Source organism: Tyto alba, unplaced genomic scaffold (assembly GCF_018691265.1).
Source record: "Tyto alba isolate M040663 unplaced genomic scaffold, T.alba_DEE_v4.0 Super-Scaffold_8, whole genome shotgun sequence".
Lineage (NCBI taxonomy): Eukaryota > Metazoa > Chordata > Aves > Strigiformes > Tytonidae > Tyto > Tyto alba.
In genome coordinates, this window is record NW_024881329.1 from 10,577,284 (window position 1) to 10,601,463 (window position 24,180).

Here is a 24,180-nt window from a genome sequence, read left to right on the forward strand (position 1 = left end):
TTTCTTTTATCCAGCTCCTCACTGCTGCTCTCCATGTACTTATTCATAAAAACGTACTTATTCACTTGTCTGAAGTTTTGCTTGGATAGGTCACCTCTAAAACCCATGATCAGAACCATCACATTTTGTATATAACAAAAAAATAATTAGAAATAAATCAGTAAAATACTAGCTTTGAAAGTTACATTGCTTGATCTAAAAGTTTTTGCTGGCCAAAGGAAAAAAAGATAAGTAACTCAAATATCATACCCATCAACTTTCATTGTTTTTCTCCCATTAGAAATTAACCACATGGGAAATGACACAAGGCTCCTGTGTTCTGCACCCTTTAATAGGCCTCAGTAAACTGTGAAAGGATTCTTCATTGATTTTCCCCAGCTTGGCTTTTCTTTGGCTTTCCATACTGGAAATTGAGGCTACCACTGCACTGTACTGAGTATAACCAAAGGATCCCATGGCCCCGCACAGCTCTACAGCATCCTGAAATCTACTGGGAGAACATACTAAATTCAATCACAAGCAAGAATACTCTCAGGCCTAGATTTCTGGCCCCACGCAAGTGTCCCTTTCTATTATGAGACCACAGACTGCAGATAGGCAGCAGAGGGAAACAACAGCCATGACTGTTCCTCCTACCATTGCCATTTATATGGGCCAGAGATCCCAGGAACCACTACAGCCTATAGCAAGTCAGCAGTGCCAGAACACTGATCCAACATACTACCAAACTCATTCTAGACCTAGGACTAAAGGAGAAGGAAATTAGTTTGGAGGTGCTTTTATCTACTAATTTTTGAGCAACAATAGGATAGTCATTGAATCCTGAACCAGAAAGGAAAATTTAGCCTATCTTTGAATTTAATTTATTTTTGTTAACATTCAGAGAACACAGCTAATGACAACTTGAGTCAAAAGGCATGTTCACCGTATGCTTGTTTACTCAGTTATAGCAAAGTTTCACTGGTGGTAACACAGAAGATGAAATTCAACATTTTAAATATGTATTGGATATTATAAAAGTAACGGGATAAGAAGAACAAAAACGCCCACTCAGAAATCTTCAAATCTTGTAATGAAATGTAAAGGGGAACAGACCAGTGGTCTAGAAATATTTTGCAAATATAATTTAAGTGTGACTTAAGCAGTTCGGATTTATCTCCTGCTGAAGAGCTGTATGCCAGTTGCATTTCTGCTTTTGCTAGACATGGGAATGTCTGGCCTTCCATAGCAGTCCATTACAGTTGCAGTTCGCAAAATTAAAGCTGACCATACTGGTAGAAGTGTTTAATTTTATATATCAAACCAAGCTTCTAATTAATCATTTAAACTGTAAGAAACTTGTCATCCTACGCTTCCTAACAATTGACATAATGCAACAAAATATGACCTTATGTAACCTGAATAAAATCAGTCCAAGGGCTTGCTTTCTTCAGGCCACATCAATGCATTTTTTTTTTTAGATCTCAGTATGTATCAGCATGCTTGAAGGTTCTTATTAGAGGATAAGCAGTTCTTTGAAACAATGGCTACAAAATAATCTGTAATTCATAGCCTAGATTATTATAGACAAGGTTGTGAGAATATAGTAAGGACCCAATGACAAACTGGTTCATGAACTCCACCTAAAAACCTGACACACAACTACAGAAGAATTTTTGGCTTCTTGTTAAACACAATTTCTTAGCAGTTGTCTTTCACTGGCGCAAGACAGAGCTCTAGAGACACAATGCAGCTATCATCCAATCAGTTTTTCACATTTTGGCCTTCCTTGTATTCTTTTTCTACAAAGATCTTTCCTTGAGTTACTTGGTTTACCTTAGAGATATCATGTGAAAATATCTCAAAAGCTTCCCACCATTTAAGTAGCTCTTTGAGATTACGTATCTTTTTCAGGATAATCTAGGAGGCATGAAATTAAAGCTACTACTTACTTCACTGTATTTGTTCAAATAGCTGGAAATGTACACTTGAGATTGTGAAAAGATATGAGAACTTCCTTTCCCTTTCCACATAAATTAGACACAAAACTATCCCATCCTCAAAATGTAGTAAGTCTTAGTTATATGGAACATATTTCACTATATTAAGGAAGTCCCAACTTTAGACTTGATTTTGGTTCACTTCCAACTTCACTCAGACAAACATCACACCCTAGAAAAGCTGTGATTGTCAGTGGACTAGAGCCATGGAGGAGCCCCTTAGCAAGTTCTCAGATGTAACAGAACCTGTAAATGAACTTGGTGTAACATAATGAATCGAGCCATATATTAAATACATCCAGCTTGTAAAATGCAGAGTCAGTAAATTTATATGCTGTCCATGGCACGTAGTTATTCCGTTCTTCAAAACATTCTCAGGCAATGTTACTGAATGGAAGTGTCAAAATAGCAGTGCCTTCTGGCAATGCACACAGAACTCTCACTTCACATCCCACTAAAGTCTGGGCTAAGCATGCACAATGGGTAATAACTCAAAAGCAGGGGTTTCATATGTGTATATGAATGATATACAGAATCACAGAAAACAAGGTTGAAAGAGGTTTAAGATTTCAGTTGGGCTGCCCCTGCCCTTTCTTTTCTGATGCAGTCAATTCACAGCTACCTAATGAAGATCTAACAAGTTCCTGAAGGCCTCCAGTGGAAGCTCCACAACCTGGCAATCATTCCAGTACCAAACTACTCTTGGAATTTAGAAAACGTTTCTTAATGTTTCACCTGCTACTGTTTTAGTCACCTAAGGCTAATGACGGAAAACTGTAGTTCAGATGAAAACGTAAGAGCATTTAATGGAGTGAAGGATTACTTTACATGTACTACAAATGATACATCTACGTAAATATTCCCATTTGTCATTTTTACAAAAACCATCACATTGACTACTATTTGCATCACAATCCACCAGAAGCTCTAGCAATTTTTAATGCATTTGTTTTTTTCCCACAGAATGACCATCAAACTATTCCTTTCTAAGGTCATAATTTGACACCTTTTCTTAAATTTTATCAATATTATTTTACTACATAGTTTTCAAAGCTATTCCCATTTTTTATATTGGTTGTAGCATAGTGTCACGTACCAATGCAATATGCACCCTTTCTATTTTACCATCCCTATCAGCAAGGAAAGCATGGAATGGTACTTGACCCAGAAGAGCAAATCCCAAATAAACGCCATTAAAACAACTTTCTTATTTGATAGATGATCAGTTACAGCAATTTCTTCAATATGTTTTACCATCAAACTAGTATATGCATTTCAGGATCATCTCAGCAAGTCCATATAACAAATAAGATGCTGTTTGATAAGTATGCAAGATGGTTTGAAAAACCTGACATGGTATTGGCTGGATCTCTATTATCCATGCCACCTGCTACTTTTTCCCACAGAAAGTCAAGTTGATTTCAGATGATTAGTTTTGGACAAGCCTGTCTGGATAATCACAGATCTCCTTACCTTATGGCTGCTGTCATATCTTTTGAGGAACTGTTATTTAGGTCAGCTCTTTTGAGGAACCAACTAATTTAGACTGGGCAATGCAAAAGACCCTGTCATTTATGTCAAACAAGAGCTCATAAAATGCTCACCTCTTGCAACATTTGCTTTCCCTGACATCCCCACTCTCATCTTCCTTTTCTTGTCCGCGTCTGGAACTCCCGACTGTCAATAGAATGACTGCCCTTGAAAACATAAAGCAAAACAGAAAATAAAACAGTTTTATTCTTGCAAACACAACTGCATTTTATATTAACCTACTGCCTGCAGCACCTTGTTATCTTGCCCATGGTTTGTCAGTCCATTGTTCAGTTTTAAGTTCCTCAAGACAAAACCCAGTACACTTTATCCAGTGTTTACTCACAATAATGTACTATGCCTCCTATAGTGGCTTGACCACTAATTGAAGCTCTAAGTTCCTGTTGTCACAGAGATAATGGAGTGCAATCCTTCTAAATGCAAATTGCTTTCAATGGCTACACATAATGCAAACATAGATATTTACAAATGATAGCCCATACAGAAGCTAGACTCCCCTGGAACTTAACACTTTCATGATGTAGAGCCCAATTTTACAAGACAATCAGCAATACACTTTTCTCATCAACTAGCAAACAGTGACAATCACGGAGAATACATGTTTTACAATCACATCCTAATAATCTGTATCAGCAATCCTTTCCCCATGCACACAACATTTGTTTTTATCAAGGATCAAATAAATTTAATCCACTTTCTGCTGATGTAATGACTTTGCCTTCCTCTTATTTTATACTTTGACCAAAGTAATGTCTAATTTTAAATTTTTAAAATTTGTATTAAATATTTTTTTTCCACTTCAGCAGAATACTTCATGGAGAAAAAAAAAAAAAATAGCTCACCTACTCTGACATTTTTTTTCATATTGGAGACCCCCAAATCCAAATTTTCCTAGTAGGCCTGTTGCACTGCATTAAAACAACCCTTCCTTATATTATGCCTCAAGCTTGATTCATCATCTAGAAATTATTTCAGGTGCAGAAAGTCAGTCTTGAAATTTAAATCCCTCTGAATACAAAGCCTCAAAAGAACATTTCCTGCACGCCCCCATCCACTGATTTGTTGTTCTGTCAGTCCATGCTGCTTCTGACACACATACGTCCTGATTTGTTTGTTAGTGCTCCCAAGATGAGCAAAAAGATAGAAAAGTATTACACATAATTAAGTAACATAAAATTTGCCTAAGGGGAGAAATTAAGTAAAACCTGCAGTCATACCACACCTTAAAAAGTTTGTGACAGTAGTGAATTAGATTTAGACTTACTTTGTAAGAAGCCTACTGTGAGCTGACAAAAAATACTCAATATTATCCTAGTTTATAATAATACACTGTACAGCTGTGTGACAGTATTTAATTTTTTAAAACTGTAAATTAAACACTACTTTGGCCTTTGAAAGCCAAAGCCACCTACTCATGAGAGAGAATGCTGTATCTTTCATGGCATAGCTGTGCTGGGATATTAGCTAAACTTTGTAGTCTAGGTGAATAATTATATGTATTTTTTAAACTTCCATAGCATCTCTTCTCCAAGAATATCAAGCAAATCAAATGTTTGCTAATTAAAGTTCTTGGCCCATTCAAAAAATTCAGCATTTTATCCAGTATGAATGGGCAAAATGAACAGCAGAGGTTTCGTGGTTTGCCCAGGATCCCACCAAGTTAACAGCAGAGCTGGTGCAGAGACAGAGTTCTGTCCAACTTGCATTCTCCTGTTCTAGCCACAGGACCACACACCCACATCTCCCCATAAACCTGCTGCACTTGGAGCAAAGAAACATGACTTTAATGAAAACATATTTTCAGGATAAGCTTATGTCTCCTCTATTCAACTAATACCACAGCCCAGAACAACTGTAGAACTCCACTAAGTTTTTGCTCTCAGATTTACAGTCACCACTAGGATTTAACCTCTACATCACTGTTAAAGATGCAATAGTTGAAAATCAACATTTCCACCTAGATTTTTCATGAACAACTGTATGAATATGCACTCAATCATATAGGCATCAAAGCAAGTAAGCTGTAGCAAGGGGACTCCCCAGTTAATTTTTTACACAAGTTACTTTGTACGACTTGGATTTCAGCACTTCTCCTACAGTGTTTTTTAATTTATTTTGCCTTTGGCTTTCATGGGTGTTTCACAATTAAAAAAAAAAAAAAAAAAACCAACCAAAAAAACAAACAAAAAAAAATAAAAAACCTCCCAAAATGTTATTTGAAAATTAAATACATGTGTAGGAAGCCATAGAGAGTAGTCAGAGAATATATGGAGCTGGCGATATTCAGTGTTTAAGTCTCTAAGCTAGGTCACTTAACTATTTAAATTCCTTCAGTTTTTTTGATGAAGTGGAAACAACATTTACTCAAAGAATATACAATTAGGATTTCACAAAAAGTTAGCCCATTAGTGGACCTGGATTTCTGTTACATATGGCTTGATGAAATTGCAAAATATTACATTTCTAGTAACCTATATAGTAATTTTTTAACCTCTCTACAAAGGGCTTATACTAGACATCATTTAAATACTTAAATCATTTTGAAGATGAGTATACCTCATGTAGGCCTTTTAAACCAGGCTGAATTTAATGTGTAGCTCCTATCAGCACATCAGAACAAGCCCACCACAATTTTTCTATACTTGCCCTATGAGTACAGCATACAAAATGCACACAGAGAGTGAAAACATCTGTGATTGCCACAACTATTACTTCAGTCATTGTCCAGACAAGTAGTCAATCTGGTTGTTTCCAACACATTCATCAAATAAAGGAAAAAAATCCCCAAAAGCACCAGGAACCCAGCCTCAAACTACAATGCCCTAACAGAACAAGCTGTAATAACAATTATTTTAAGGTAAATAAATTCAATCCCTGAGATAATTTATACCTATTAAAATTGTGTTTGTGTCCAAAAAATGTGGAAACGCTCACAATGTTATGGTTTTCATATTTGTTCACCCAAGCCATATGCTTCTGGTGTCTATTAATTATTTCCTGTAAAGTAAAGGCTACCGGGGACCAACAAAAATCCTACTGGGTGAGATTTGTACACAGCCAGTAGTAAGTACATTCAGTTATAATAGTGTTTTAATTAATTGAACAATAAAACAAGGTCAATAAAAGACTTTCTGTCTTAAGTACTAGTTATAGAAAAAGTACACAGTTGCTCTTCCTCCTTGTTTTGCTGCTTATGCATTAGAAAGCCAAGTGCAAAAAGGTAGATAGAACTGGCAATAATTTCCGTCTCATATCGACTCAGGAAACATGGAGCCCAACTCTTATATAATGAATTGAGAATAATTTTAACTTGCCTAGGCAAAGTAATCTGTTCTTAGGTAGGTATTCTTGCACTGACTGAGGGTCAGTTTTGTTTTTAATTTAACTACCCACCCTGGCTATATAATAAATCTTACATAAACAAACCCAGACAGTAGGATTAAAGGATAAACATAACTAATGCTCAGATTGAGAGTCTGTGATGAACGAGGGAAAAAAAGCCAAACAAAAAACCCCAAAAGATGTACCATGCACAGACACTGTGTTTAATTTTCCAACCTGCCTAAAATTTATAATTTTCTTTCTAAAGACTGACCTATCTCTAAACACACTTCAGCTGATTTTGAATTTCAGGGCTTTTTTTTTTTCATTATCACTGAATAGGAAAGTTTTTTCCAAATATACCTGTACAAAAGAAGAATATTAACAATAAATGGATTGCTATGAGAACTCATGATTTTATAGCTTCAGTGTTCAAGACTATCTGCAGGGAAAAAATCATTCTGATATTTGCTGAGCACATTGAAAGGACCAGTTTCATTGCAAAGTGCTTGGAAAACATATATAATATTTTATATAATTCCGATATATAAAATAATATTTCAGATTGCATTACAACAGTCAGTTGGGGAAAACCACATAATATTTGGGAATGCTAAACTAATAAAATAGTGAGAAATTCTAAACTCAGAAAAGTACATAGAGGAAGAGTTGATCTGAGTAACACAATAATCTTGACTGCTTTCAGACCACTGAGATTGAAATCTATGGAAAAAAAATAAATCTTTCTTAAAGAACACATTAGTAATTCATACATTCCACTTTCAGAAATGAAATAACTGAAATATAAAAACAATATAGAACTTTGTTATAAATAAATCTCAGTGGAAATTATTGACTTAAGTTTATATTTTATGATCAATTGCATTTGATGGTCATATTTATTACCTTATTACCAGAAGTTTGTTTTTGTTTATGCCAATGGGAGGAGCTTTTGTCACTGAAGTCCCATTTGAATCTTTTTTCAAGTCCCAACTTGATCCTTCTCAAAGTAGTATGAGTAACTTAGGGAAAGCACTTACATTACAGAACTAACAAGTTTCACACGGGAAATTAAGTCATTCATTCTCCGCTTTCCAAAATCAAAGATGAGGTACAATTTTCTCAATTAACAATTTATGGATTCCATATTTTCCCATACACTGACAAACACCAGAAAGCATAATCTGAATGTCTATACATATATAATTTATTATTTGAGAAGATCTAACTTTCTTTTCTGAGAAACTACCTAAACTATTTGTGATCTCCAGGGAAAAAGATCCTCATCTTAAAAATATATAGAGTAGATTAAAATATTTCCATATATGAGAAGCTGGAAAACATTTCTGGGAACAAGCCAAAACCCTAGCATGAGAAAAATCATGGGGCTCTTCCAACCAGGACAGAACCAGCTTCCACAGGTTGCCTTCCAATATTTCACAAAAGAAAATCTGCAAATTAAAATGAATTTTTTTATTCCCTAAACTCCCAGAATAAGTTTTGAAATATCAAGTGACATTTTACTGACTGAAAATTTAATGCCCATTCCAGATTTGATCTGATGCATAAACTCTGGAAAAGCATTTTCTCAGGAGATTAATTGAAAAAAACTGCAGCAATAGGACAGTGACAGATGAAGAGACCAAGTGTACCATGATGAAACCAAACTGAGTGGGGAAGAGGACACTGCACAAGGGAGAGCCACCCTGCAGGCAGACCTGGATAGGCTGGAAGAACGGGCTAACAAGAGCCTTATGAAGTTCAACAGGACAAGTGTAAGGTCTTGCATCTGGGAAAACATAACCCAGGAGTGCAGCACAGGCTGGGATCTACCCATCCGGGGAGCAGCTCTGTGGAAAGGGACCTGGGGGTCCTGGTGGGCAATAAGCTCAGTAGGAGTGAACAGTGCACTGCCGCAGCAAAGCAAGCCACCAGGATGCTGGGCTGCATCAACAAGGGCATCACCAGCAGAGATTAAGAAGTCATTATCCCACTCTACTCAGCGCTTGTCTGGCCACACCTGGAATACTGTGTTCAGTTTTGGTCCCTGCCATACAAAAAAGATGTGGCCAGGCTGGAGAGGGTCCAGAGGAGAGCCACAAAGATTATCAGGGGACTGGGAGGCCTGACATATGAGGAAAGGCTGAGAGAATTGGTTTGTTCAGCCTCAAGAAAAGAAGGCTTAGGGGAGACCTTATCACCATGTTCCAGTATTTAAAGGGTGGCTATAAAGAAAATGGAGACTCCCTTTCTAGAAGGAGTCACACGGAGAAGACGGAGAAGACGAAGGGTCATGGGTACAAGTTACTCCTGGGGAGATTCCGATTGGATACAAGAGGAAAATTTTTCACAATGGGAACAATCAGCCACTGGAATAATCTCCCCGGGGAAGTGGTGGATTCCCCAACATTGGACACTTCTAATGTTCAGCTGGACAGGGTGCTGGGCCATCTTGTCTAGACTATGCTTTTGCCAAGAGAGGTTGGACCATCTGATTCTTGATGTTCCTTCCAACCTGGTGATCTGTGACTTTAGATAGGGAATCACAGATGCAATTTGAAGTGTTGCACCTGCAGACTCACATAAGCATTCCCTTCTCTTTCCTTTAAATCCCTTTTGATATTTACTTCAGTGCAAAGAAATTGGGAGTGAGCTTTTTTCATATCCCCTTTTTAGAACACTGGATCCACATTCAGAAGGCATGCACATTTATTGAAATCACTGCTGTGAAGACACCCAAAACCTACACAGCCTGGTGCACAAGAACTGGTCTGCAGGGACAGCTCTCCCATGACTCAATACCTTATATACATTGGGAAGTCACCAGTTACCCATAAGCAAGCAAATTTATGGAGCACTACTTCACACCATCTATCTTTAAAAGCATGTCATTTGTTTGATTATAACTCATTCACTTGATGCAAGAAAATCAGCTTTATTGCCAAAAATTCACAGTTGCTTCAGACATGCAAGTTATACATTTGTCTGTCAGAGAACAACCATCCAAAAAGCACAGCATGAATATTGCTGGGAATACGACAAAAAGGATTCAAAATCACTTTCATGAAAAAAAAAAAAAATTATTGATCATAGTAGTTGCTACCATAGTAAAACACCCTTCCAAAGCTATAAAAACCGTCTTGCCTCTCTCTGTTCAAGTGACTGTCCAAATCTGCTAGCACAAGGCTGAAATAGAATTAGCAGATAAAAGAGCATTCTTTTTTACTCGTTATTAACCACTTTTCACATCCTCAAAACTCAAGGTTTTGGAAGTGCTCAACAAACAGCAGACATTTTTAAGTTCACTTTGCTTCTATAAATCAAATTACATGATTCATTTTAATAGCAACAGATAGAAGTATCTTTGTCCATGAGATACAAACAATAAGGTAGTGCAAGTAATGCCTCATCTTGCTGTAGAACTTATATTTATTTTTTAATAGTAAACGTAACCAGTGATTTAATGGTTGTGTATCTTGTATACATCCTCATCCTGAAAGAAAATACTTATTTTACTCTAACGTAAGCATTATGACATAAATACCTGACTTGTATAGTGTGAAGCTGTTGACATTTGTCTCAAATGACTGGGTACAATCATGCTTCTGTGTACCTTCCTCTTTCCCCTTGTACTTTTAAGATATTTTCTGCCCTGGCATTCAAGGCAATGTTGAATCACATTAAGTACTTTAGTGAATATGTTCTTTGAAGAGCTGTTTGTTTTTTTTTTTTTTTTTTTTCCTGTGGTTCTTGTTACATATAGTTCAAGTGACAACAAAAAGAAACCCCCCGAGAGATTGCCTTGCATAGTTTCTTATACAGCATATTGCTTAAAAGTGCAAGAACCCATATTGATTTCAGCTTACCAAGGACTAATGAAATAGCATGCAATGAAATTCTTAAATACTGTACAGAGACAAGGTTATTGACCTGAAACTAGAATTCTCAGGGAACATTATATCTACAGTTCAGCACAATTGCAGCTATGCATTGCACAGCTCAACTCAAACCAGTTGAAATCTAAGCAGGGTAACATGCTTTAATTCTACTCATCTAAATGATAAGGGTAATTTTTTTTTTTAATTCAATAGATACTGAGCACACTTTAAGCTGCTCCTCCTTTTCCCAACCACCTGCCCTATACAAAACATGCAAGATAAGCAGGAACAAAAAGTGAGACTAGATCTGTGAAAGGAAGCTACTGTTTTAACTCAAATTAGAGAATGGTAACCTGCCATTTACAGTTCATGGCTGTCTGAAGATAACCACAAAAGCCTACTCCACAACGCATGAAGAGGAGCAACTCGGACTTGTAGAAAAGGCAAAGCTGCTTCACTACTAAACAACTGAACTCTGCTTTCAGAATGTATACTTCTGAAAAAAAAGAACAAGGTAAACTATCAGGTGTTCTCTCACTATTAGTTCACTATATACACCCAAAAATCAGGTAAATCAGCTTGTTAATACCTTTGAATATATTTAGAAATCTGTTAAAAAATTGTTTCTTGTACCTTTTTCATTTACATACAAATTTGTTCCCTCAAAATCAAATAAATATAAAGTTCACCAACATTTTTTTTTAGAAATTAAGACTTTTCATATCCAAATTCTCCATACTGCAGTGAGAAAAATAATTCTCAACAATACAGATGTAATGGAAGTTCTGAAATCATTTCAGCTTTGTGACTGGGTCTGAAGGAGTATCATCTTCTAATTCTGATATTCTGCCTTAAGACTGATGTGGTTATTTGTGTGTGATGTGATATGTGCACACAGATACTTCCTTGAATAGGTCAAAATAGCAACCCATATTTTGCTCAAAATGAAACTAAGATCACCCAGGTGGAAAAGAATCTTACTGGGATAAAATTAGTAGGTTTTTTTTTTTTAAAAAAAAAAAAAACATAATAATGTCTACAAGAAAGTACACATCTCTCTAACAAATCCTAAAAGGATACAGTAATAAGGAAAGTTCCCTCAAAACATCTATGATCAAAGTGAACTGAAGAACAACCCTAGAAAACAGACAGTTACAAGTTGAAGGCATTTTTCCATCAGTGTTCACTTACATGTTCCCAGAGGTTTGGAGATCATCTGAAACCTGGCATTTTTATTAATTTTAGCCATACTTTTTTTTCCAATATCAGGGGAATAAAACATACACTTTCTTTTCTACTCTAATGTCCCTTTAACAGCCACATAAAGATACTGAGTAAGTGTTTGTGGGAGCAGGGAGAAAGAGCAATAAATAACTTTAATTAAATTCATTTAGTCACAAGTGTGAAATTATCTCAGTATTCAATTTCTCACAGACAACTCTCTCATATATGTATAAACAGCCCCAGAACTGAGGACAAGCTAAAACATCTACTTTCCCCCTTCTAATTTTCTCTCCCTTTAACAGCCTTTCAGACAAGGTCTCCCCACATTCACACAATAGCCACCTGGATCTGCTTTCCTTCCAACAAGTTTCTACTGGTAAAGCTTTCACAGGTGAGCAAATTCGTAAAGGCCTGAGAAGAGCTGGAAGCCTTTCTCAAAAGTCCTTATAATTCCATCAAGGTCTTGTCCTGTATCACTTGCATAACCATTGCTGTGCACACAAATAGGTCTGGTATCACTATATCCATGAACACCACCATAAAAATCAACGTTCTTCACAGAAACAACAGTGAGGCTCTAGTAACCACCTTTGTTAGCATCTGGCTTGTAAACTGCAACCAGTTCAAATGCAAAACTAACACTGGCACGTTTATGAAACCAGCAAGCTCTCAGCACACTGCGAGCTTATGAGAAATGCAGAGCAAATTAAGTATGAGATCAAACCCAGTAATACTTCCAAAGAGAAATGATTCATTGAAAAGCCTCATAATAGGAAAAAAAAAATAGAGCAACACTTCTTCATAAAAACAAATAACTGAGGGAAGTTTTAATAGCATTACCAACTTCTGTAGCAAGAAATGCTAACTCCTATTAGGGGATCCCACTAAATAAGTAACTATGTTGAAGTAGCAAACATATTTGTCTAAAGACAAAAAAAAAAAATATTATCTGAAAGAGGAGAATGAGTATGATTTCCAAGGAAAACACCGAGATCTACTATTGAAAAATAACCAAATTTGGTTTATGTACATCCTTCAGCATCCTTCCATAATAGTTAGTAACAAATAGCAGCAGCAGTGTTTTGCACTACAAAAAATTTTGGGTTATTGCTGTTTTAAGAGTTTGGAGGATTCTCTGGTTTTCAGTTCCTTACAGATCTGACTTGCTCTTTTACTTGCATATAGATAGATGCATATAAACAGATTTGTTTCCTGAAAATTCTTCAGAAAGCAGGCTAATTGAAAAGAGCTTGTTTAAGTCCAAGGGAAACTACAGGCAATGACAGGAAATTGTGGCTGCTCATTCAGTCCATAACAAAAACAGATATTAAAACAGTCAGCCCAAACCAATTATTATCCCTCTTGTTGAAGTATCCTGCAACAAAGTCTATATCACCTAGAGATGTCCTTACTAGTGGCAGTACTCTATGATGCCATCTATAGACCAAGGAGGTTGTATGTTGTATTTCATCATACTGGTATTGACTGCATGCTCTGGAGAACAAGGTACAGGGCTGCTCACCGCAGCAGCAGAACTCTCTGCTTAGCACTGAAGGGAAGGAAAGGCCAAAGAACTGTTCCCACAGACTGGCTGCGTCACCCTGGGCTGAACTAAAGCTCACTCAGTTTTTCTGCTCACTCATTCAGTTCCTACAGCTCTCAGCTATGTTATTTACACAATATATGTCAGCTGTGAAGTAATCGCTGCCTCTAAGGAAGCAAAAAGGTCAGTAACTCATTTCACATAAACCACTGAGCAACCAACACATAAACAGAATCATCTCAGGGCTTTTGTGCAACAGAAGCAAGCCTCCATGAGAATATGGTGGGAACAGCAAGAGGAAAGGGAATTAAGAGCAATGATGAGCCAACTGAAGAGGTACATGGATGGGAAGAGTTAGGCACCAAGCCTGGCTTTTGGGGTATCTCTGCCTCCCCAGCAGTAGCTGCCTTTGCCTATATCCTGACCCCCTCATAGCAGCAGCTAGCTTTTCAAGGCCCTGGTACAGGCAAAGCAGCAGGATCAACACTTTTGCTGTGGTATAGGGGTTTTCTCTACACAACTGTTGTGCTTAAGCAGAGGAATCCCCTTCACATCACAAACACATCAACGTATCACAAACGAAAGCTAGATTAGAGATGTCCTGATATCCTGAACTGATCTTCTGGTCCTTGTGACTTGAATGGCATACTCTATATCCTCAAATTTAATATAATTATTTTGCAGGAATTACTCTGATAGAAATCTGTCCTTATTTTCTGAGAATTCTACATTACGTTAGCAACACTCCTAGTATGTGAAATTAGAAACAGAAGAGTGATAAGTGAAAAGGAGTTGGAGAGAAAGAATTGAGCAGAAAGAGTTGGAAGAAAACCAAAAATTAAGAAACAGAAGGGGAAAAAAGGCAATGAAAATTAAGAAAGAATAAAAATAAATACACAGTTCAAAGGACATTATGAATAACAAAATGCATTGTGCTGCAAGCAACCCCAGCTAGTCTGTGAAAATGATTGTTGTATGTGCCCATGTTATCACAATGACAAGTTTGATTGACTTCTCTAAGCTACTAAAGAAAATAAAACGTCATTATTCTCTTTCTCTTCCAAATTTTGACCAGGTTCCATCATCCTGACATATTTCTGCAACAGCATCTTTACATCCTGTTTATAAACAGATAAAATAGTTTGTGGACTTCAGTGTGTAAATAAACTACATTGAACTGTTAATAAGCTACTAAAACTGTATTTGTTACTTATAATAACAATATATTTACTGGGTTTAAATGTGGTTATTTCCAGCCCTTCCAGACTTTCAAGACACAAAGCAGGCAGGATTGACAAGTACATATATGTGTGTGTGTAAATATATTACCCCTGCTTAAAACCAGTGTCCTAAGAGCTGGATAGATTAACTAGTTGTTTCTGGGATTCTTACAACAGCCAAAACACTTCATGCCAAGTAGAGGATCTACCTGTATGCTGGAATGGGTTAAAAGTGTTATCACCAGCTCCATACAAACAGAGCTAGCCCTTGAAACCAAAGGCACTTATCTTTTCCTCACAAGGCATGTGGGCCAATATTTTGTGTCAACAAATGCAACCATGGGACCAATCACATACAGAGCTATCACCATTCAAACTGGTACACAAAATAAAACTCATCACAGAGGAGCAGAAAAGATGAAGTAGAAGTTATACAGGACTTGATAAAACATTTGTAAACATATGCCCTCCAACTACTAAGAATTTACCTTGAAAACTTTTCCTTTCACTGTGTCTTAAAAAAAACAGGAAAAAAAAAAAAAAACACCAAAAACCCCACCACACACACACCTCAAAAAAACCCAACCCAAGCAAAAATACAGCAAAAAACCCCGCTGAACCAAAAGCAAAATAAACTCTGCTCTTTAAGCAGTACTGACATTATTATTTATTACATTAGTGTGACATTGCCCAGTGGTCAGTAGGTAACAACTACAAAATAGTGTAACGGAAACAAACAAAAGCTATGCAAAAAGCAAGACTTAAAGTACAATGACTAAAAATGGTGAGCTGTGTAATTAAAATGTTGACAGACACCTGAATCCCACTAGCACCTTCTTCTTTTCCCATATCATTCTTCCTCAAGAGAAAACATTCATTTTAATCATCAAAGAGCTTTCAGTGTTAAGACTTCAGCTGTCATTTTAAAAGCTAAGCCTTTTCGACTTTCTTCATAACGTCAGTGGTATTCCAACATAAACATGAAATGCAATAAATGGTAAATGTAATCTCTTCACAAAACACAAACTAATCCTTGTTTCTACAATTGTTTTATTGCCAAATAGAAAACATTTACAAAGAGTACAAGTGAATTAAATGATCTGAAAGTCCCCATTGAAGTTATTACTGACAATTCCAGAAATCACATATCCAGGTAAGAAAACTAGATTTTCACCCTCAAAACTTTATTTGAAAAGTGTGACACCCATCCTCTCAGTTTAAAAACTAGCATTTTCTGTCATTGAAATGTTTATATTATCAAAAAGGCAAAAGAATGCTACTGTTATGTACAACAAATATACAACAAATACACTTCATTTCCACACATCTTTCAGGCTTAGTTTCTTCTATACAGGTTCTGCTGCAAAGGCAGTTAGAGAGAAAAACTGTAGGAAACCTATTACTACTATCTCTAAGGCTAGCTCACTGAAGACCTCTTAAGTACGTCATGCAAAAACTTCCTGACTGATCTTGCATGTCTGACTTTTAGTACCTGGTTCTAAAACCCAGAACACAGTCATTTCCTCCAGTTCTCACTGTCCACAGCAAGTGTGGGAGAACACCAGCCTTGCCCGAAAAGCCTCAGAAGCATGAAGGACTTAAGGGAAGAGGCCTGATCCAGCATCCACTGTACTTAAAATGTGTTTGCCTGGCTGCACCAGTCTTTGAATCAGTTCTGCATTCCCTCAAATAGTTTTGTCAAATACACATCAACCTGGTAAGGTCAGGCTTTCTGAAGCAGAACATTTCTACAGATCTACTTCTGTATAAGATTGTTCCTTACAGTCCTGCAGTTTGCACAGAGGTTTAGATTAAGCTCTATGAAATAATATCTGTACTACCAGACATGTTGCACTTAGTGTAGGAGTGGGTTATTGTCACCAAAAAGTTTCAGCAGCTTTATCATGATTAGAAGCAGAGCTCTGCTGCATAGAGCTCTGGGAGGTGAACGAGACTGAGTGGACACTTGTTTCTCAAACATCAAAATAGTATTTATACAGTAGAAAATATACAAGATAAAGGGGAGAAGAGCAGATTTAAAATGTAGTGTTAACTACCAGAGCAGACTAGCTCCTGTATAAAGGGTATTGTTTTTCTCTTGTCTACTAAATGCTGGCCCTAGTGAATTATCAAATAAACTATTCTGATTTAGTGCAGCTCTGAACATCATTACAACAATGTGCTAGAATACTTTTGGAAATACTGTGTAGACCAGGAGTTACTCAATTTGCAGCTGAGTAGCAACTGTGTACATACAGTAGCTCCTGAACACATTAAGGAAAAAACCAGTCCCTGCTCTGAAAAGAAACTGGTTCTAGCACACATAGATGATGAATGTGGTGAAACAATCCAGTCCTTAGCTTTTATACTGGACTTGCCAGTGTAAAAGCCAGACCCCAATTTTGCAGACAACATCCACAAAGCAAATTTCACAATGGTATCTGAAATGCTGAGGGAGAAAGTGCTATTTAGCACCACATTCGCAGAATCCCACTCCAGAGTATAGTTAGGCCAAGTATGCATACATGCAGAGACTCCTCTTCCTCAGAGGAGCACTTCACAGGCTCTGAAGGACAGTTTATGGTTTCAGCTTTTCATATAAAAATCTTTGCACAAACTAGCAAAAATGCTAATCACCTCCAATTAGAGATACAGAAACTATGATGTTTCCAAAATTATAGAAAATTGCTGTTGCTGTCCAGTTATCTTTTGAGGTCAAAATACTTCACTTATTTTACTATTCCCAAAAGGTATCATGCTTGGCACATGACCATACTAGAGTGGAAATTTCCTGACATACTAGATTGTATCAACACAATTTATCATTGAGCAATAATTCTTTGCATGCAAATATCTGGATGGACTCCAACAAAAACTGTAAAATTCTAAACTATAAACATTTTAATCTTGCTGAGTGATATGGAATGTTTGACTCCTGGCTGAGGCCTCCCTCTTCAGCATGCACACTGCAACCAGCTTTCCTGTTAGCATGTCATGTTTATCTTCATTGTTGTAAAGAGGAAAAAAAAACACAAACAAAAGCTTTTAATAAAAGCTGGTTATCAATAAGGAAAAAAACAAAACAAAACAAACCCCAACAAAACAAACAAACCACCAAACCAGGAATACTACTTCAAGTTTTCATGGCTATAGTCCTAAATATATGGCAAATCCACAGCTGTTGAATTTATCCTAGTAGTCTCTCTAGCTGAACATGTGTTTCCAATCTGAATTTTAAATATTTTCATTTTCTTTACAACTGTAAAATAATATTTTCTAATCAGAAAATGGTAGTAGACAAAATATTCTATTTTTAAGTCTGCAGACACTCTGGGAAAGTGAATTGGCTCAATCATCTGAGAGAACTGCCAGTGGTGCAATCCAAGATAACTTTAGTGTCAACATGTAAAAATGCTCACAATAACATTTAGCTGATGATCTAGTTTATACCATGATCTCAAATTTTTTCCATCTTTCTTAGATGCCAGATAATCAACCATGACAACTTATTATTTACAAAACATGAAAGTTAAAATGTCTAAAACTCCGTAAGTGCAGGATCATCATCAAGAAAACATTTTTAAATAATATAGAATTACTGCATTGATTGCTTTATTTACCATTGCATCTTCTCATTAAGATCTTATAAGCATAGCTGAAGCCCTGAAAAAATCTGTAATTCCCTGCCTGTGAACTGAGGGCTGGCTCTTTGGGGAATCTTTCTACAGCAGCTTTTAGATGAGGATGTTAACTTCATGGACATTGAATTATAGCAATATCAAATCTGAGCTAAGGTGCATTCTGCTACACCTGAAACTGATTTGTAGACAAAATTTAAATCTTGCAACCTGAACTAGGGGTGGCAAAATTCAGTGTTGCACTACCAATAACAGGAAGCAGATCCAGGCATGGGCAGTGTCACACAATGAACGGAGAGATGTTGCAAAACAGTAAGAGAAAGGATTCTCATTGGGCTTTTGGAGATCTGTGAAAAAAGAGGTGGAAGTAGCAACTGAACGCTTCTCGTGCATGTGAGTGAAGACAGATATGACTGAAGATTCTAGTATGTATGTGAGTGGGGATGGCACCTGGGTGAAAGTGGGAGAAGACTCCTAACAGAAAGAAGTCAGGAAGAAGAACCTGAAGGTTGGTGGAAGCAGTGTCAGACAGGGAGGGAAGAACATCCCTCTTCCTCTAGCCTACTGTTTCTTGGAATACTTTCATAACTAAAGTAGAGAAAAAACAATAATGACTGAATGAGACTATTAAATGCTTCCCCAATATATTCACTTTCTTACACCACTTAAAAGTGTAGATTCGTCAGCCAGAAGTTAAATATCAGATTCTTTGATATTCAAACTAATGGACATTTACAATATTCACTATAGAAAGGATGAACAACTAGCTTTAAAAAAAGTGTATGTTTAAATTGTGGGTTTTTTCCTCTCATGTACATCACATCATCTCACGTGAAAGCCCGAAGCCTTCCCATGAAGCAAGAAAAAAAATTCCACAGTTCATACTCCTTCTTCAATTGAGGACTTAAGATAAAATACATAGTACCTTTACCCCTAATGCATACATACAAATTCCATTTTCTCCTCGCAGAAAAAAAACAAGTTTCAAGAAAAAATTATTCCATCCTAGCATTCATCCATCCCTTGCTGTACCCTCTTTGAACTGTGCAAACATTCCTGGCAGTGCCAAACACCGAAATGGCTGCGTGACAGATGGTATGTCTGGCAGTTTCCATGTCCCCAAGTCTGGCAGGCAAAAATATCTGAAGAACAGCATTTTGCATTTTGGGACTATTATGAGTTTCCAGGGACTGCAGAAGTTCAGGAGGATTGTGTTTTGGGGTGTTATCTGTTTTATGTTTGTTTGTTTTTTTCCCTTCTTTTTTCCTTTTTTAAACCTATCTCTATTTATTTAAGTATAAGCTCTAAATTGCTTGCTTCACCCCCATCTCCTCCCCTTTTTAGTATGTCTCTAAAGGCAACAAGCCAAAAAAGAACGATCGTTAACTGTGCAACAGTGTCATGCCTTAACATGCTTTTCAGTATTTTACAGTTTAACCAGTAGTCCTCTAGCCTATATTTTAAAATTAGCCCTTCCTGTGCCAAACCAAAAAGAAAGAAAGAAGAAATGGTACTTTTCTATTTTTTTTTTTAAATTTAAAATTTCAACTAGTATTTTTAGCATCTGTTCAGAAATTTTGATACTGCTTTACCAAAGGAAAAATTTACTGCAACCTAGGAACTTGTAAGTACTTCACTTCATAATCACATATGGAAAAATTTATAAAAATACTTTGCTCCTATTTTCAAATGAACAGTCACAGGGGCAAAAAAAAATAAGTACTAACTTCCTTGTCACTTTAGTTTAAAAGACAGAAGAGCTGTTCTGAACACAACTCAATGAGAATCTAAGCAGCAACACTCAATGAGTTATCATGGCCAGATTCAGAATTAAATATTGCAGAATTCTGTCCGTAGTCATCTTCTCCATTAATTCGTATTTTTGGCATTAAACCAAACGTAACTTCCCTGCAGGGAACCTAACAGCTTTCATGAGAAAACTTAAATATTTTGTTTAAGGATGGATCATTTAAGAGGAGGCAATCTCCTATGGTATCATGTCACTTAATTTTACCACTTAATTTTACACTTAAGTTTAAATCAATTACTGAGGCCCTCCAGTGCTCCTTCACTGGACATCAAGCAAGCTGACCGGGAGAAGAGAAGGCTAAAAAAAAAAGTCAGTTTTCCTACACTGCAGTCTTGCTGGTCTCCAAGACTGGAAAGCTCCCAAAGCTGGCAGAAGACACTGCTTACATGCTGACAAAATATGCCTTGATAATTGGATGAAGGGACTTGCAAGCCAACTGATGACAAGTGAAACTGTACTGCATGACCCTCTTAGGGGAGCTTGGTGACAGTATGAGTTGGCCAGAGACGGTTATGCAGCTTAGTAGGAAAGATATGATTTTGCTAAAATGCTAATGCAATAATGTCCGCAAGACATCAAAAATTTATAACTCCCCCTGCCAAGGCTTATACATAAAGATTACTGTAACTGGTTCTTATTAGTCATACTCTCATTACCAAAGGAAATTAATGAGTAACAAGACCCTCAATCTAAAAACCTAGGAAGCTTTACCTTTTACAGAAAACCCCAACAAAATCAAACACACACACAAGAAAAAGTCCAAACAAACACCTTTTAGGGCAAACTGCCAGCTCTGTTTAGTCACAGCAAGCTACCCTAAGACAAGGTAACAGCTTTCCTCTTAAATTTGTTTCATGACAACAAAATTATATTTACACACATAATTAAGGAAGATCAAATAACGTTTCAAATAAGCTTAACACACAGAAAAGGAAACTTCTAGCACAGCAAGATATAAATTCCTCATAAGAAAGCAGCTATTTGAACTGTCCTCTCCTTATTAATACATTTGAAACAAATCCAAGTAAGCATCAGACTTAACTATGTAAAAGCAAGAATAAAACTGCTTGTTACTTTTTTCTCAAAAAAAGCATTTTGCTTGAAGCCTTGAATACAAGTCTTCTTTTGGGTTTATGGGCATCACGTCATCATTTCACCAACACGGTCTGTTTCTGGTGATGTCAATGTCTTTGTAAGTGCTTATTAAGCAGGTTTTATCAATGGATTAAGAAATAGCTCAGCTGCCAAGAAGAGCAAAATAAATTTTACATCAAAGCATATAATCAACAGACATAACAGGTGACTAAGTACCATCTGTCAGCATATTGTTCTCTGACACAGAAGGGTATGTATATAAAAAAACAAGTGCAGAAGATGATACACTTCCCTGCTTCCCTCCCCTCTTTTTTTTTTTTTTTTTTTGGGGTAATATGATCAGCTACTGTCAGAGTTAAGTATGTGCCAGATATATTAGCCCCTGGCTGGTTTAATTTACGATACAGGCCAAGTTTTGCAGAATTTTCTTTTAAAACATTTGCATTCATGAATTGGCATAGTTTCTCTCATTACATGGCGACGCTGATTTTTTGAAGTACCCTGGGTTTGGCTTGTGCTGAATGAATTGCTATTCCACCCTAAGTCAGTCTGTTTGATTATTACAAATGCCAAGTTGTTCTCTTTTGTTTAAACTGTGAGAGAAGAGCACTTTACTATGTTTTCCAAAATAAATAACATGAAAAATAAGTGCAGAATTTCAGGCTTAAGTAGGTGATAAAGATATATCACTCAACACACTAACAGTTGACATTAAAGAGTCTTTCTTTTCAAATCTGCAAGATAAGATGACTCGAAGATTTTATGCAACTCTGGGATTTTATTTTTTTTTTTTAAGTGAGAAACAATAATAACTGCTTAAGTGTGAATTTGGACCTTGCCAGAAACATGAACTGTTTGCTCATTCTCTTACAGTGGGATATTCACATATGGGAAGATTTTTCCTATGACATGATTTTCAGCAATAAACTCCACACTGCTCTACTGTCTCTCTGGACTGGGCATGACCCCAATGCAGTTCCACCTCTGAAAGCCCTCAGCCTTATCCCAAAGCAGACCACAGTACTTGTTCCAAATATGTGTTGATCTACAGCTTCATCCTGAGCAAAGCCCCTGTCCCTGCTCTCCCAGGGGAGCAGGCCTCCAGTGGAACAGGCCTCCACTGGAAATCCTGCTCAGAAGACCTTGCCTCCCTAACCCTAAGCCTGGACTGAAGCACAGAAATGTGAGTCCAGATGCAAAAATACACCGAGCAGCAGACCCATCCCAACGTCAGCCCACTTCTCTGGCTGAGCAGGGCTGCAGAGGAATTCCAGCTCTGAAGACTCTCACTTCTCTAACCCTCCCTTAAGTGTGAAATTCCTAAATTCATTATGGTTTTCATTCATTTCCACTTGCCTACAACCACACACTTGTATACACACTTCAGAGGCAATGAATCTATGTATGTAACTACATTGGTTTTGTTCTACGCTCTCCAGGAGTACATTCTAATTCTCGATCTGGATGTGCGACCTAACTGCATTTCAAGTCAGCATAAGAATGACATAAAATACCCATCAGCTTCTCCTTTCCCATGCTCTGCTCCACAGATGCAGGTATCTGTGTCCTAACTCCATGCAGGAGACTTGGCATGTTCTAAGGAGAAACACATTGAGAAATGAAGGGACCAAATTCTAAAGCAAGTCATGGCATATATTTAAAGGTAGGTCTACACTCTGACAACAGTAACAAAAATCCTGTTAACTTCACCTAGGATCACGCTTGATGAGAGATATGCTCAAACAAGAAAATCTAAGTCCAAGCTTAACACAGCAAAATGTTAAATGCCAAATGACAACCTACAAAAAGGAGAATGAAACAAGAAAAAGCAACATTAGATTATATTTTACAGTAACATCCTTTGTTCCTCCAGGATCTTGTTTAGCCTAAACTCTTAGCTATCTAGCTCTATCAATGAGGATTTTTCTGAGCCAATTACCCTTTCTGTCTTTTTGTGCAAGATGAACCTCTTCTTCCTTGCTCTCCTCTCCAGCTTGACACTCAAAGCTAGCGTCCTGTTTTGTTGATAATCTTGTTACTTTATTTGTTTGTAACATAGTTTGATGACACAAAGATCTTCACTGGAAGTGGTTGTGATGATCATACCTCCATCTCTATTCCCATCTCCCACACCCTCCCACATTATCTGAAGTTAAATGCCTTCCCCATTCCCCTTCTAACGTACCAAAGTTGTCAGAGCCTAAAATGATACATACATGGCTGTCTGGTGAAGAGATGTTTAAAACATTTTCAGCTCTGTTGCAGTACTTCGTCATACAGGTTGAGAAATATTCATACTAGAAACATACTATCATGCCCCCTCATCTGAGATCGCACAGTAAGTATTAATACAACAGAGTACAAACACATTAGCTCAAGCGTTTTCTTCAAACTACCTTTCCTCAATTTTCTGTTGTCATTAGAGGCTCTTGGCATTAGAGACAACAGTAGGCACAATTTCATCAAGGTGCACAAAGAAGAGTTTTACAAAAGGATATGTTTGTGTCAAAGAGTCACCTGAAGTTTGTGTGGGAAGACAAAGATTGAGAGACTTTCAATCTGGAGGGAAAAGCTGTCAGAGGATTTAGTTCCCTCTGCTTGCAAGATGGCTGTTTCTTAATAGCTTCACTTTCAGCTTTTGTGGGGAGGAAGGAGGACAGTGAAAAGAATGAAGACAGCAGCAGGCATTTCACTGTTTTAAGACAGAAGTTAATCATAGAAAAGTCAAAGAGCCTCTTACACACACTGGCAAGGATTGAGAACAGAATATTCTCATCAAAATGCAAAGCCAGAACAGGAAGATGGGGGGAAGCTTCCTGCTCAAAAAGTGAAAATCTCACTATTTTTTTCAAAGCCCAGTCTGGTCAAAAACTATCACCTTTTCCACGTGACTGGTCACTTACTCTGGTTGATGTGATAGT

At 37.0% G+C, this 24,180-nt stretch overlaps 1 long non-coding RNA gene across 1 annotated transcript in view; it reads right to left on the reverse strand.

The window, feature by feature from the left end:
- Window positions 1-24,180, reverse strand: part of LOC122152496 — a 118,180-nt gene that overhangs the window by 74,101 nt on the left and 19,899 nt on the right. Inside the window, exon 3 of the long non-coding RNA XR_006164632.1 lies at window positions 3,584-3,676. This is a non-coding gene — a long non-coding RNA (uncharacterized LOC122152496). The remainder of the gene's footprint in view (window positions 1-3,583; window positions 3,677-24,180) is intronic.